This window comes from Oryctolagus cuniculus, chromosome 3 (genome assembly GCF_964237555.1).
Source record: "Oryctolagus cuniculus chromosome 3, mOryCun1.1, whole genome shotgun sequence".
NCBI classification, from domain to species: Eukaryota; Metazoa; Chordata; class Mammalia; order Lagomorpha; family Leporidae; genus Oryctolagus; species Oryctolagus cuniculus.
Genome location: NC_091434.1, coordinates 12,176,552 through 12,187,894, shown reverse-complemented (window position 1 = coordinate 12,187,894; position 11,343 = coordinate 12,176,552). Strand labels below are relative to the sequence as shown.

The 11,343-nt window shown below is 41.8% G+C and overlaps 1 protein-coding gene across 21 annotated transcripts in view; it reads left to right on the top strand.

Moving 5' to 3' along the window:
- Window positions 1-1,128: 1,128 nt before the first annotated feature.
- Window positions 1,129-11,343, top strand: part of RHBDD1 (rhomboid domain containing 1) — a 230,045-nt gene continuing 219,830 nt past the window's right edge. For 11 of the 21 annotated variants that reach the window (XR_011387078.1, XR_011387077.1, XR_011387076.1 and 8 more), the window contains exon 1: window positions 1,129-1,201. The gene's annotated coding sequence lies outside the window, so the exon portion shown is untranslated. Of the gene's footprint in view, window positions 1,255-4,241; window positions 4,335-11,343 lie in introns of all 21 variants that reach the window. The other 10 variants (XR_011387073.1, XM_008259251.4, XM_008259248.4 and 7 more) reach the window with 4 other exon arrangements.

Genomic DNA, 11,343 nt, shown 5'->3' with positions numbered 1-11,343 from the left:
CTTACTCAGGTGTTTGGTGTGTTTCTTGGTGGCCTTAAACATAGTTGCGATTCTCTAAGAGTCTTGCCACCTGAAAGCTTGTGATACTTTATATATCCTGTGTATCTACGTATAGACTGGCATATCCCGTACAGTAACCAAATCGTTACTTAAATTTAAAATTCCAAAAATACACTGACAAGAGATAAGCAATCCTAGCATCCCATACGGACGCCGGTTCAAGTCCCTGCTGGTCCACTTCCCATCCAGCTCCCTGTTAATGGCCCGGGAAAGCAGCGGAAGATGGTCCAAGTGTTTGGGCCCCTGTACCCACATGGGAAGACCTGGAAGAAGCTCCTGGCTTCTGGTTTCTGCCTGGTCCAGCTCCAGCCCTTGGGAGTCATTTGGAGAGTGAACCAGCGTATGGAAGACCCCTCTCTCTGCCCCCTCCCCAACTCTTTCAAATAAATCTTTAAAAAGATAAGCTCTTCTGCTTTAGCCAGTTTTTGTTTCGGTGGACATTAGGACATTCCACCCCAAACAGCAGGACCGTCTTCCCCTTATATGAAATAAACACAGCACCGCGATGCTGGACTCCCACCGCTGAACATAAACCTGGTTCCAGAATCAAGCGGGAGGCAATTCAAGTGGCAAATAAGTTGGCAACACTTAACCCAAACACCCTTCGAGTGGGCAGATCAGAACCAGGGCTCCGGGGGCGCGGCCCGGGCCCACGCCCTCGTTTGGCCGCAGGTGGGGGTCTGTCCCACGCTCCACCTGACGGGCGGCACAGGGCTGCTCCATCCGGTAGCCCAGGGGCTTGCGGCTGCGCCGGGGCCCCGAAGGGCAGTTTTTCGGCGGTAACTCGCCTGGCAAAGGCACCTGCCTTGCCGGCTTCTCCCCCTCCACCGTCTCCCCTAATGCACGCCGCAGTCACGCAAGCCACCGAGGAACACCGGCCACGTCTCCCAAGGCGTTTGGAAGGTACAAGCGCTGCTTCCAGAGCCCGGGAGAAGTCCTGGCCCCCGCGCCGCAGCCAGGCCTTCTGCTTCGCAGGCCTCGCAGTCCCCAACCCCGGCCGCGAGCCGCCTCGTCCGGCTGCCCACGCCTCCTCCCGCGGCCCTGCCGGCGTCGCGGAGCGGCAGCGTCCGGGATGGGGCGTCCGTGCGTGATGACGTACGTGCGCACGGAGACGTGGGGACGCAGGCGGGCCGTAGAGAGCGTGAGTGTCTGCGTCTGTTTGGCCGCGTTTGTGTCGTCTTTTCGCGCTTCCAGGTGTGGGCGCCGGCGGCTGGGCTGCGGGGCTGTCGGGGGGCCGTCGGCGCCTCCTGGGGTCCCGGGCCCGGGCAGGGGTGGGGGCGCGGCCGCCCCGTTTCTGGGCGCTAGCGCGGGTCTGGGAGCCGCGAGGGCGTTTCCGGAGGACCCGGGTGGTCCTCGCCCGGCCTCTGCTTCACCCCAGAGGTGGTGGGAGGCGCCCGCGCCTGGGGTCGGCGCTGGGGCCGCTGTGAAGGCTTGCTGCGGAAAGCAGAAGTTTTAAAGGCGCGTTGCGCACTCGCGGTTTCAGGCGCTCGCGGGACAGTAACTTCGCTCCCTGTGACCCGGTGCGTGGCGGTTTTCCCCTTACAGGGGGTCAGGAAGTCCACCCAACCGCATTTAACCCTTTCTGCGCAGCCTTAAAAGCCTCTGGATAGAATTTTTCCAAAACACGGATCGTATGAGTGGTTTTCCCCCAAGTCTTGACGATTTAGGGTTACTCCAAAAATGAATTATTGCAAAGCTATAATTTCGTTAGCAAAGTGTGTGGGTCCTTTCAGTATAGTCGATGACACCCAGACCCCCACCCCCACTTTTGTTTTAGTTCTTTGAAATTGCTATTTAAAAAAATATATATTTGGCTGATTTCGCAAATGTATATGTGTTTTAGTTTGATTCTAATAAACTTTAAAGGCTTCTAGTTTACTGTTGACTGGCATGGTTTGGGAAAGCAATGCATTGATTCTTAAGTTGTCCTCGAACTAGTAGCCATCAGCATCATCTGGGAACTTGTTGGAAATGCAGATTTTTGAGTCTCACGCCAGACCTGGTGAATTGGAAATCTGTGTTAGACGGATGCCAATGCAGTTAGTCCCAGAGCAGCTATGCGCTTCAGTTTGAGAACTATTGGCCTAGTGCTAAAAAACACCCATTGAGGTGTCACAGATAATGGAATTTGCAAGGAAGTACTTTTAGTTGTAGAACCATGGACAAGTTACTTAAATGTTACTTCATAGGTCTAAGTAGTATTCCATGTAGAAGTGCAGGACAAGTTTTTAACACTAGCTCACATAGAAACAAAGATCAGATACTATTAAATAACTTGTTACTACTGCCTGAAGTAAGGACATAGATTGCACTGGAAGCATTCCTTATTGGGTTAGGGTTGTTGTGCATGGATATTTTGACCACTACTTTGAGGGCATTTTATCTTTTGACTTCTGGATTCTCAGAAAGGTGGTCGGATGCAGGATATCCAATTAAAATTTACAACAGTAGGCCGGATACCAGTGCCATTGTGGCTGTAGTATTTTTAGGAATAGCATCGGTGATGGTTTAAAGAGTGTTTTTATTCCTTTGGGCTTCTGGTTTCTTCATCTTAGTTATACCCCTTCTAATGCAGAATTGGGTAAAGACCAGAAGTAAGCACTTGCCTTAGATTAAGAAGAATTACGGAACAGTGCCGTGCAAGCCCAGGCTGAAGATGTTTTTGTTCTTATCTTTGTTTCCCATATGTGACACAGCTCCATGACAGCAAAGCAGGCTTCCTGTCCACTCTCAAAACTCTCATTTGCGGGGAGCATTATGGGAGTTAAGTCAGACTGCTCTCAACTTGTAGTTTTCTGAGCTTGTCAGATATAGTGTTATCTTACAACTTTTCCTTTCCCTTTTCTGGCTGGGCTGGGAGGACGCTGTTGGAGGAGAAAGAAATTCTCAGGGTTTGAAAGCAGCTGCTGTGAAAGCCTAGGCTCATGGCAGTGTTGAGAAGGGTCAGTGCCTAACCGTGGCCTATGCAGCATTGTCATTTTCATGGACCACGGTGCTCCCCAGGCCATGCCGTGGCTCCCGGATATTGTGGGTTGGAGAGTCTGCAGATGAACATCAGTCACTTTGGGCTTCAACTTCTATAAGTAGTTAGAGCTACCACCAAAGTCATACTGACCCATCATGAGATACTTGTGTTTGAAGAACACTGAATATTTTCTTGTTCTGTGTATCAGAGAGGCAGGTCTGCAACAGTGGTTTTGCATCAGGCAAACCCTGTTTTGTTTCCACTATGTACTGGTGGTGTACTTTGGATAAATTAACATCCTCCCAGTTTTAATGTCTTTTGTAAAGTAGGAGTCACACCATTGAATTAAATGCAAGATTGCATAGTCTACATATAGAGTATAAGGCTGGAGACTCAACAGATGTTCATGTTGCGTGGTGGGGGTGGGGGAAGAGTATCAACTCAAGCCTAACTGTATCCCATTCATAACTCCTAATAATTTTGGAAATGAGATAATTGTACTAATAGCATAGCTTTTCTTTTTAAGCAAAAGATGCTGAAGTGCAGAGGTAAAGCCTTCACATTATTGTGAATGAGAGAAAGCAAATGGAGAAAACAGAGACTCTGAGCAGCACCGATCTCATTTTGTGTAGGAACAACTTCCGTAAGTTGTTTAGGGAGTTTCCCAGAAGGCCAAGATCAGGCAATGACTAGTATTTCAGTATCTTCAGTTAGTTAATGGGGACCATCAGCTATAAAAGGGACACTGTGGTAGGGGAGACTTCACTGAAAATATACACCGAAAAATAAGAAAGTATTCTTAGGCCTGAACACTCATAGTTAATATTTTTCAATATGAATACTTAATGGTAGCAAAGTGAGAAAGAAGCTTTATGTTTTATTTTTTAAAAAATGATAAAAGAATCTTGTGTATCTTTATGTAGGTGTATATTGCCTAGGAATATACGAGCAAGTACTTGAAAGGATTTGTACTAGGTCATACTTTGTTTACGTGACAATGTATTGTGATATGGTGATGCGTGAAAAGAAATAGTGTATTCAGTTATGTCAGATTAGACGTGCATATATGGATATTTTTAAATAAACTTAAAAGGATAGAAGTGATTCCTTAAAAAATAGGTTTCCTTAAATGCTGGTTATATTAATCAAAGCATTGGTCCTCAGGTGTTTTTAGCAGGGAGTGTCCTTAAATGAAAATCTTACCTTTAAATCTCAGGAGCTGAGAAACGTTAGAAGCTGTGCAGTTGAAGAACATAAACTCTTGATTCTGAGTTACACCTACCTAAAAGTAATATCATAAAGAATTCTGGTGAGTGGGATTTGCCAACATGTTCTAAAGACAATTCCCAGGGTTTTCTACAGTGTCAACATATGCATGGCTTTTTGTACATGGGAGTAAGTTATTACTTAAAAAAATCCAGCCCTCAGTCTGACCCATATTTTACAAAAATAGGATTCTGTGCACATTATGAGAAATCCATCTTCCTAAAAAATCCTAAGTTGTGACAGCTGTGTGACTATTAAAAGCTATTTAGTATTTTAACTGACTATTGTTTAGCATTGCAAATGACTCAGGGAAAAAGAAAAAAGGAGTCAAAGGAAATATACAGTATTACTTGTGTTTATCATCCCACGTTTTCTGTTGTATAAAAGCAGCTGGCCTGCATTTATATGGTAAAGTGTCTTTTTTAAAGACCCAATTTTTAGTTAATAGTGAGCTTTCATAGCAAAATAATTTCAAGCACTAAGCATTTGTTAGATTGTTATTAATAATGGTAGTAGTAATATTACATAGTCTTTTTCACACATTGAGAAGGGTTTCCTGGTGACAGCTGGAGTGTGGGGGAGGGGAAGTCACTTTCAATCAACCAGCTGCTCTGTGCAAAATCATGATGGTGATATGTCAAAGCCCATGGATAATTTTGGCTGTATTGAGAAAAGCAAAGGTATCAGGTTTCTGGGACACAATAGATAGTGTGCAAGAGCCCTTAGGGATCTAGATGATAGCCTACTGACAATGTGTGCATTCAGGTTTGCATGTTGGTGTTATTTACCATCTAGTTTTTTGGACACTGTTACATGCACATCATAATTACAAAGCAATCAAATCTAGTTCCTTGGGGAGGGCACAGGGATGGAGGTTCATTATGTTTTGGAGAGGAAAAGAGAATGAAAAGCAACCTTTAGTGATATGCTGCATGCTTTCATGTAACCTGCTATTTGATTTATTGTTCAACAATGACTCCAGGAGATAAGGAGAATTTTTTCCAACTATGGATTGAAAAAAGCTCAGCAGAGTTGATTGTATGATTTGCTCAAGCCACGTACTTAGAAGTGATGGCATTCGTATTTGACCCTAAGTCTTCTCACTTCTACTCTAGGAATGTTGTCATTACACCAACAGCAGTTTCTCCATGCTGTTAACTTGTTATGCATTTTTTATCCAAAGTCATGATATGGTGATAGTAATGAAATTTATATACATATTACAATGAATTCCATTTTATGTAGATAATACAGAGGGGTATGTGGGGGTGAGGTCACCTATGTATAACTTGTGTTTTTGTTTTCCCTTGGAGAAAAGTCTCTTGAGCCACATAATGAAAGAGATTTTACCACTATCTTTTGTTACAAGTACCAGCATTTTGCAATTATATATGTTGTAAAGAATCAGTTACATCTAAATTTGAACAAATGTGGAAGTAGATATTGTGTGTACTCCCATGTAGTCCATTTCTTAATGTTTACTTACTAAAGGAGAATTCCTTTTTTTTTTTTTTCCTTCAGGGCATGTTAATTTTGTATTGTAAAGGAACTTTTAGCTTTCTAAATTTCCACCTTCTAAATTTCTACATGTTCACCAAATGATGACTTATAAATAATCTCTCTCTTTTTTTTTTTTTGAGAGGCAGAGAGGAGAGAGAGGGGTTGGGGGAGAGTGATATCTCATCTGCTTGTTCACTCCCCAAATATGTGTAACAAGCTCAATCACTTGAGCTGTCATGGCTACCTCCCAGAATCTGCTTTAGCAGGAAACTGGATTCAGGAGTCAGAGGCAGGACTCGAACCTAGATACTCCAATGCTGGATGCAGGCATCTTAACCACTAGCCCAAATGCTTGTCCTGGTTCCACTGATTTTGAGGATATATTTTTAAGGGTCATTTAATCTTCCTTCTAATTTCTTGCAGGAGAATAGCCACCCTATGTGTTCCTTTTCTATCTGTTTCTTTCTCTATATCCCATATACCACTTTAAAACTTTTGGCTGTTTTCTGCACACTTCATGCACCTTTATATTCAGTCCTACTACAGTTCTTCACATGGTGATGTTGCTCTTTGTGTGTTTTTGCTGCTCTTTCTAGGCTAGGGTTTCCTGAAAGGACACCACCTGTCCCATGGTAGATGCTCACATGTTTACTAAATGAAGAAGTATAGGGAGATCTAAAAATCACATGCTTAATGCTTGTTGCTAGAGTTTCACATTTATTGCTTTATTTTCTGGGCTCATACTGGAGAAATGTGATGATGTATGTTCATGAACAGTGTGTTGGCAACAGAGTGAGGGGGGGGAATCTCACTGCAGAGAAGCTTGCAGAACGTTTTTCTTGTTGCCAACAATAAACAATTGGGATTTTAAAACCATCCTTATCATCTGATACTTATTTTTTTGTGTTAATGTGGGGTTAATACAGAGAGAACAGATCCAATGTGGTTCATAGATACAATTTTAATAATGATATTCCCTCCCTTTTTCCCCTCTTTTTTCTTTGTTGCTCCCTCCCTCTCTCCTTGTCCCCCCTCCATCTTCTACCTGGCTGCTTGCTTGCTCCCTTCCTTCCTTTTTTTTCTCTTTCTTCACTTTCATATTCCTTTCTAAATGCTACGAGCTTGAAGAAGCCTCTGATTCCATTGTTTTTCTTTTTAAATGGATGAATCAAGGTGATTCATTGTTTCTAAAGTTCTAGGCAGAAGCATTTATTTCATGATTTCATGTGTAGACTAATCTTATTTTCAATGAAGAACAGGCAGGGAGCTACAATGTGTAGAAAATCACTTCAATAATTAGAAGTTGTCTTCATAAACATTAGCTTTACACAAATAGAAGACAAATTTTAGACTAGATGGTTTTTCCTTTTGAATTAACATTCCTTATCCATTGTCCAAGTTTATACACTAAGTATATGAGTTTGAGAGGACTTTGCCTGATTTATGCAGAAGGTTGCTCATACTGCTGGCTTTAGGAAGAACAGACTATTGAAATACAGCCTATATAACCACTATTTTTGGGTTCAGCAGCTAGCTGCACTCTTTTTTTTTTTTAACTTTTATTTAATGAATATAAATTTCCAAAGTACGGCTTTATGGATTACAATGGCTTCCCCCCCATATCGTCTCTCCCACCCGCATCCCTCCCCTTTCCCACTCCTTCTCCCCTTCCATTCACATGAGGATTCATTTTCGATTCTCTTTATATACATAAGATCAGTTTAGCATACATTAAGTAAAGATTTCAACAGTTTGCTCCCACACAAACATAAAGTGAAAAATAATAGATGATTTTTTAAATGATGATGAAATCAGATCAGACCTATTGTCATGTTTAATCCCAGTGAGAGTCAAATTGGGAATTGATAATTTCTTCTTTTTTTTTTTTTTTTTTTCACAGATCAGTTTAGTGTACATTAAGTAAAGATTTCAACAGTTTGCACCCCCATAGAAACACAAAGCGAAATATACTGTTTGAGTACTCATTATAGCATTAAGTCTCAATGCACAGCACATTAAGGAGAGAGATCCTACATGAGGAGTAAGTCCACAGTGACTCCTGTTGTTGACTTAACAAATTGACACTCCTGTTTATGGCATCAGTAATCTCCCTATGCTCCAGTCATGAGTTTCCAAGGCTATGGAAGCCTTTTGAGTTCACCGACTCTTATCTTGTTTAGACAAGGTCATAGTCAAAGTGGAGGTTCTCTCCTCCCTTCAGAGAAAGGTACCTCCTTCTTTGAAGACCTGTTCTTTCCACTGGGATCTCACAGAGATCTTTCATTTAGGGTTTGTTGTTTGTTTGTTTGTTTGTTTGTTTTTTTGCCAGAGTGTCTTGGCTTTCCATGCCTGAAATACTCTCATGGGCTTTTCAGCCAGATCGGAATGCCTTTAGGGCTGATTCTGAGGCCAGAGTGCTGTTTAGGACATCCACCATTCTATGAGTCTGCTGAGTATCTCGCTTCCCATGTTAGATCACTCTCCCCTTTATTTATTCTATCAGTTAGTATTAGCAAGTACTAGACTAGTTTATGTGCTTCCTTTGACTCTTAGTCCTTTCATTATGATCAATTGTGAACTGAAATTGATCACTTGGACTGGTGAGATGGCATTGGTACATGCCACCTTGATGGGATTAAATTGGAGTCCCCTGGTATGTTTCTAACTCTACTATTTGGGGCAAGTCAGCTTGAGCATGTCCCAAATTGTACATCTAGAGTACAGCTAGCTGCACTCTCCTTTTTTTTTTTTTTTTTTTTTTTTTTTTTTTTTTTTTTTGACAGAGTTATAGACAGAGAGAGAGAGAAAGGTCTTCCTTCCGTTGGTTCACTCCCAAAATGGCCTCCACAGCTGGTGCTGCGCAGATCCGAAGCCAGGAGCCAGGTGCTTCTTCCTGGTCTCCCATGTGGGTGCTTGGGCCATCCTCCACTGCACTCCCGGGCCACACCAGAGAGCTGGACTGGAAGAGGAGCAACCGGGACTAGAACCTGGCACCCATATGGGATGCCGGCTCTGCAGGCAGAGGATTAACCAAGTGAGCCACGGTGCTGGCCCCTTAGCTGCACTCTTGAAGATTAGGTGGACTTGATAGATCAGGAAAGCTCAAGGTAATGCTCAATTACCTCGAAAAGTTATTGGTTGTGGTGTTTCTGTACATGTTTTAAATTCTGAGGAGAGAGTTGTTATTCCAACTTTGGTCACTCTCACTTTTGAGTCAGTTTCAGAAAGGGCACTTTTGATTGATAGGGCTTCTTCACCTTCCACACCCCTCCCCCCCTCCCCCACTGCCCCCACCTTATCAATGGGAGTGGAAGGCAGATTCCCGTTACTCACAGAATGAGGTGTTAGTAGCAGGCAGGCAGGTAAAAAAACACTAAGCTGTCCCTTATCACCTGGTAATTTGTGGAAGTCTCATGTGCTTTGTGGGAACATGACATACCTTTAAAGTCTGCTATGCTTTCCTGCCTCTTGACTAGTTCTTGTTCAGGGGGGATTTCAGTTGCATAAATAATTCACAATCAAGTCTTACACCAGATTAATTTAAATGGGTGGTGGTGGTGGCTATCACTTTTTCATGGGCTTTAGGTAGACAAATCTGGTGTGGAACAAGCAAACATGAGGATAGAATTACTTAAATCCTCTTGAAGGGAGTGATCGTGGGGTGTTGGCAGTACTGCTCTCTGTGTGTCTCCTGGTTTAAAAACCTAGGTCTGAAGGGCTGTCAGTTGGAGGACCTTAATGAGCCCTCATTACACTAAAACTGGTGGTCTGTGAGAGAAGGAACTGGCTTATGATTGATACTGGAAATCATACGTGATGATGGGTCAGAATTGGAATTGGCACTAATTCACTTAGCTGTGGAGCAAAATTCAAGATTATATACAAAATCTAGTTGTTTCATTTTCTTAGTCATTAATTTTCATGTGTAAATATAGGCTAATTTCTGTTAAGACTGTAACACTTTAAAAAAGAAGAGGGAAGTCAAAATTTTACCAGCTGACATATTAACGGTTTTTCCCCCTGAAATGAGGACTCATTAAATCCTCCAATCATTAAACACTCTTGAGATTTTACTGTACAATTTATTGTAGTTGTAAAAATAATTTGATTTTAATTTTCTTACAGAAACCCCTGTATATAGTTTTTTTTAAAAAATATAATGCTTAAAAAACAAAGGATCATAGGAGATCCTAGAAAATGCTAATTGATTACTGCATTGTAAAACATTTTAAAACTCTAAGAAATTTTAATCAAAAACCTTAATTATTTGTTTATATGGATAAAACACTGTCATTTCACAACTTTTGATTTTATATATATACTTAATTTCATTTAATCCTAACAAAATCAAATAGGCCTGCATCATCTCCTTTTACAAATGAGATGCTGATGGTTAGCTTCCTGAGGTCACTGGCTGGTGTGTTGTGGAGCTTTTAGCAAGAACCAAGCCCTGCACTACTGTGCTTTACTGTGTATGTTAATATTGCTAACCCTGTATAGAATTTGGACGAAAAGCTGTGGGGTATTTCTCTTCCCAGAGCCTATCTGTTTACTGGCAGTTCCCTGACAACCTCTTTATGTTCTGAAACTACTAAAATGTGTTGTACTATCCATCATCTGTGCTTCTGTTGTTGTGAATGTGACAACAGCTCCTGTATTGCAGCACTGTGCCCGGGGAAGCCTTTTGTCCTTTATGTTTTAGAGCAGCCTGACAGCCTTTCATGTTGAATTCAGCAAGATTGCTTTTCATTGAACAGAGCTGAATGTTGCTTTCTAGGTGAAAAATAATTAAATGCTTTTAAAGATGTATTTGATTAACAGGAAGCCGATCTGTGTAAATTAATTATAACTGTAATGATGTCATAGCCCTGTCTTTTGTTATTAACCAGGTAATTGACCGGAAGTTTAGAAGCTTATTGTGACTGACAGTTAAGAGTTTGACCTTGCATGCTGTCTAGGAGTGAAACATGCACAATGAATGTAAATGCAGTTTGTTCACTGAGCTGCATATGTTGTCAGAGCATCTGATCTTCGTTTTTTATTTTTGTGCTTCCATTGCTTTGTGGAAATTGGCGCTCAGGATTAGATACTCAGACCAAATGTTATAGTTACTTCTCTTACTAAAAGCATCTGCTTTTAGTTGTCTGTGTCCTTGAATAACTATAATCAGACAGGATACCTTGACGCATTTAGGACATACAGTCAAATAAACAAATGTCAAAATCAGAAGAATCCTTTTTTTTTTTTCAAGTCAGTATGAAGGAAATAAAAACAACTCTTCAGACAGAAGTCACAAAGAGGGAAAAATAGGGGAATATTTGAAAGATTGAGGGAGACTTTATCCTCTCTGGGTTCATTTGTCTGAGAAAGTTAAGTGTATCGAGTGTGTTGAATAGTTGAGTGTTGAGAGCCTTTAACTTTGCTAAGTATGGTGTAAGAATGGGGAGTGTGAGAGTGTGACCTAGAACAGAGGTGAGATAATCGTGATTAATAGCAGAAGTTCCCAGATACCAGGCCAGCCTTCTTCCCAAACATGTTATACTGAGTGCAGC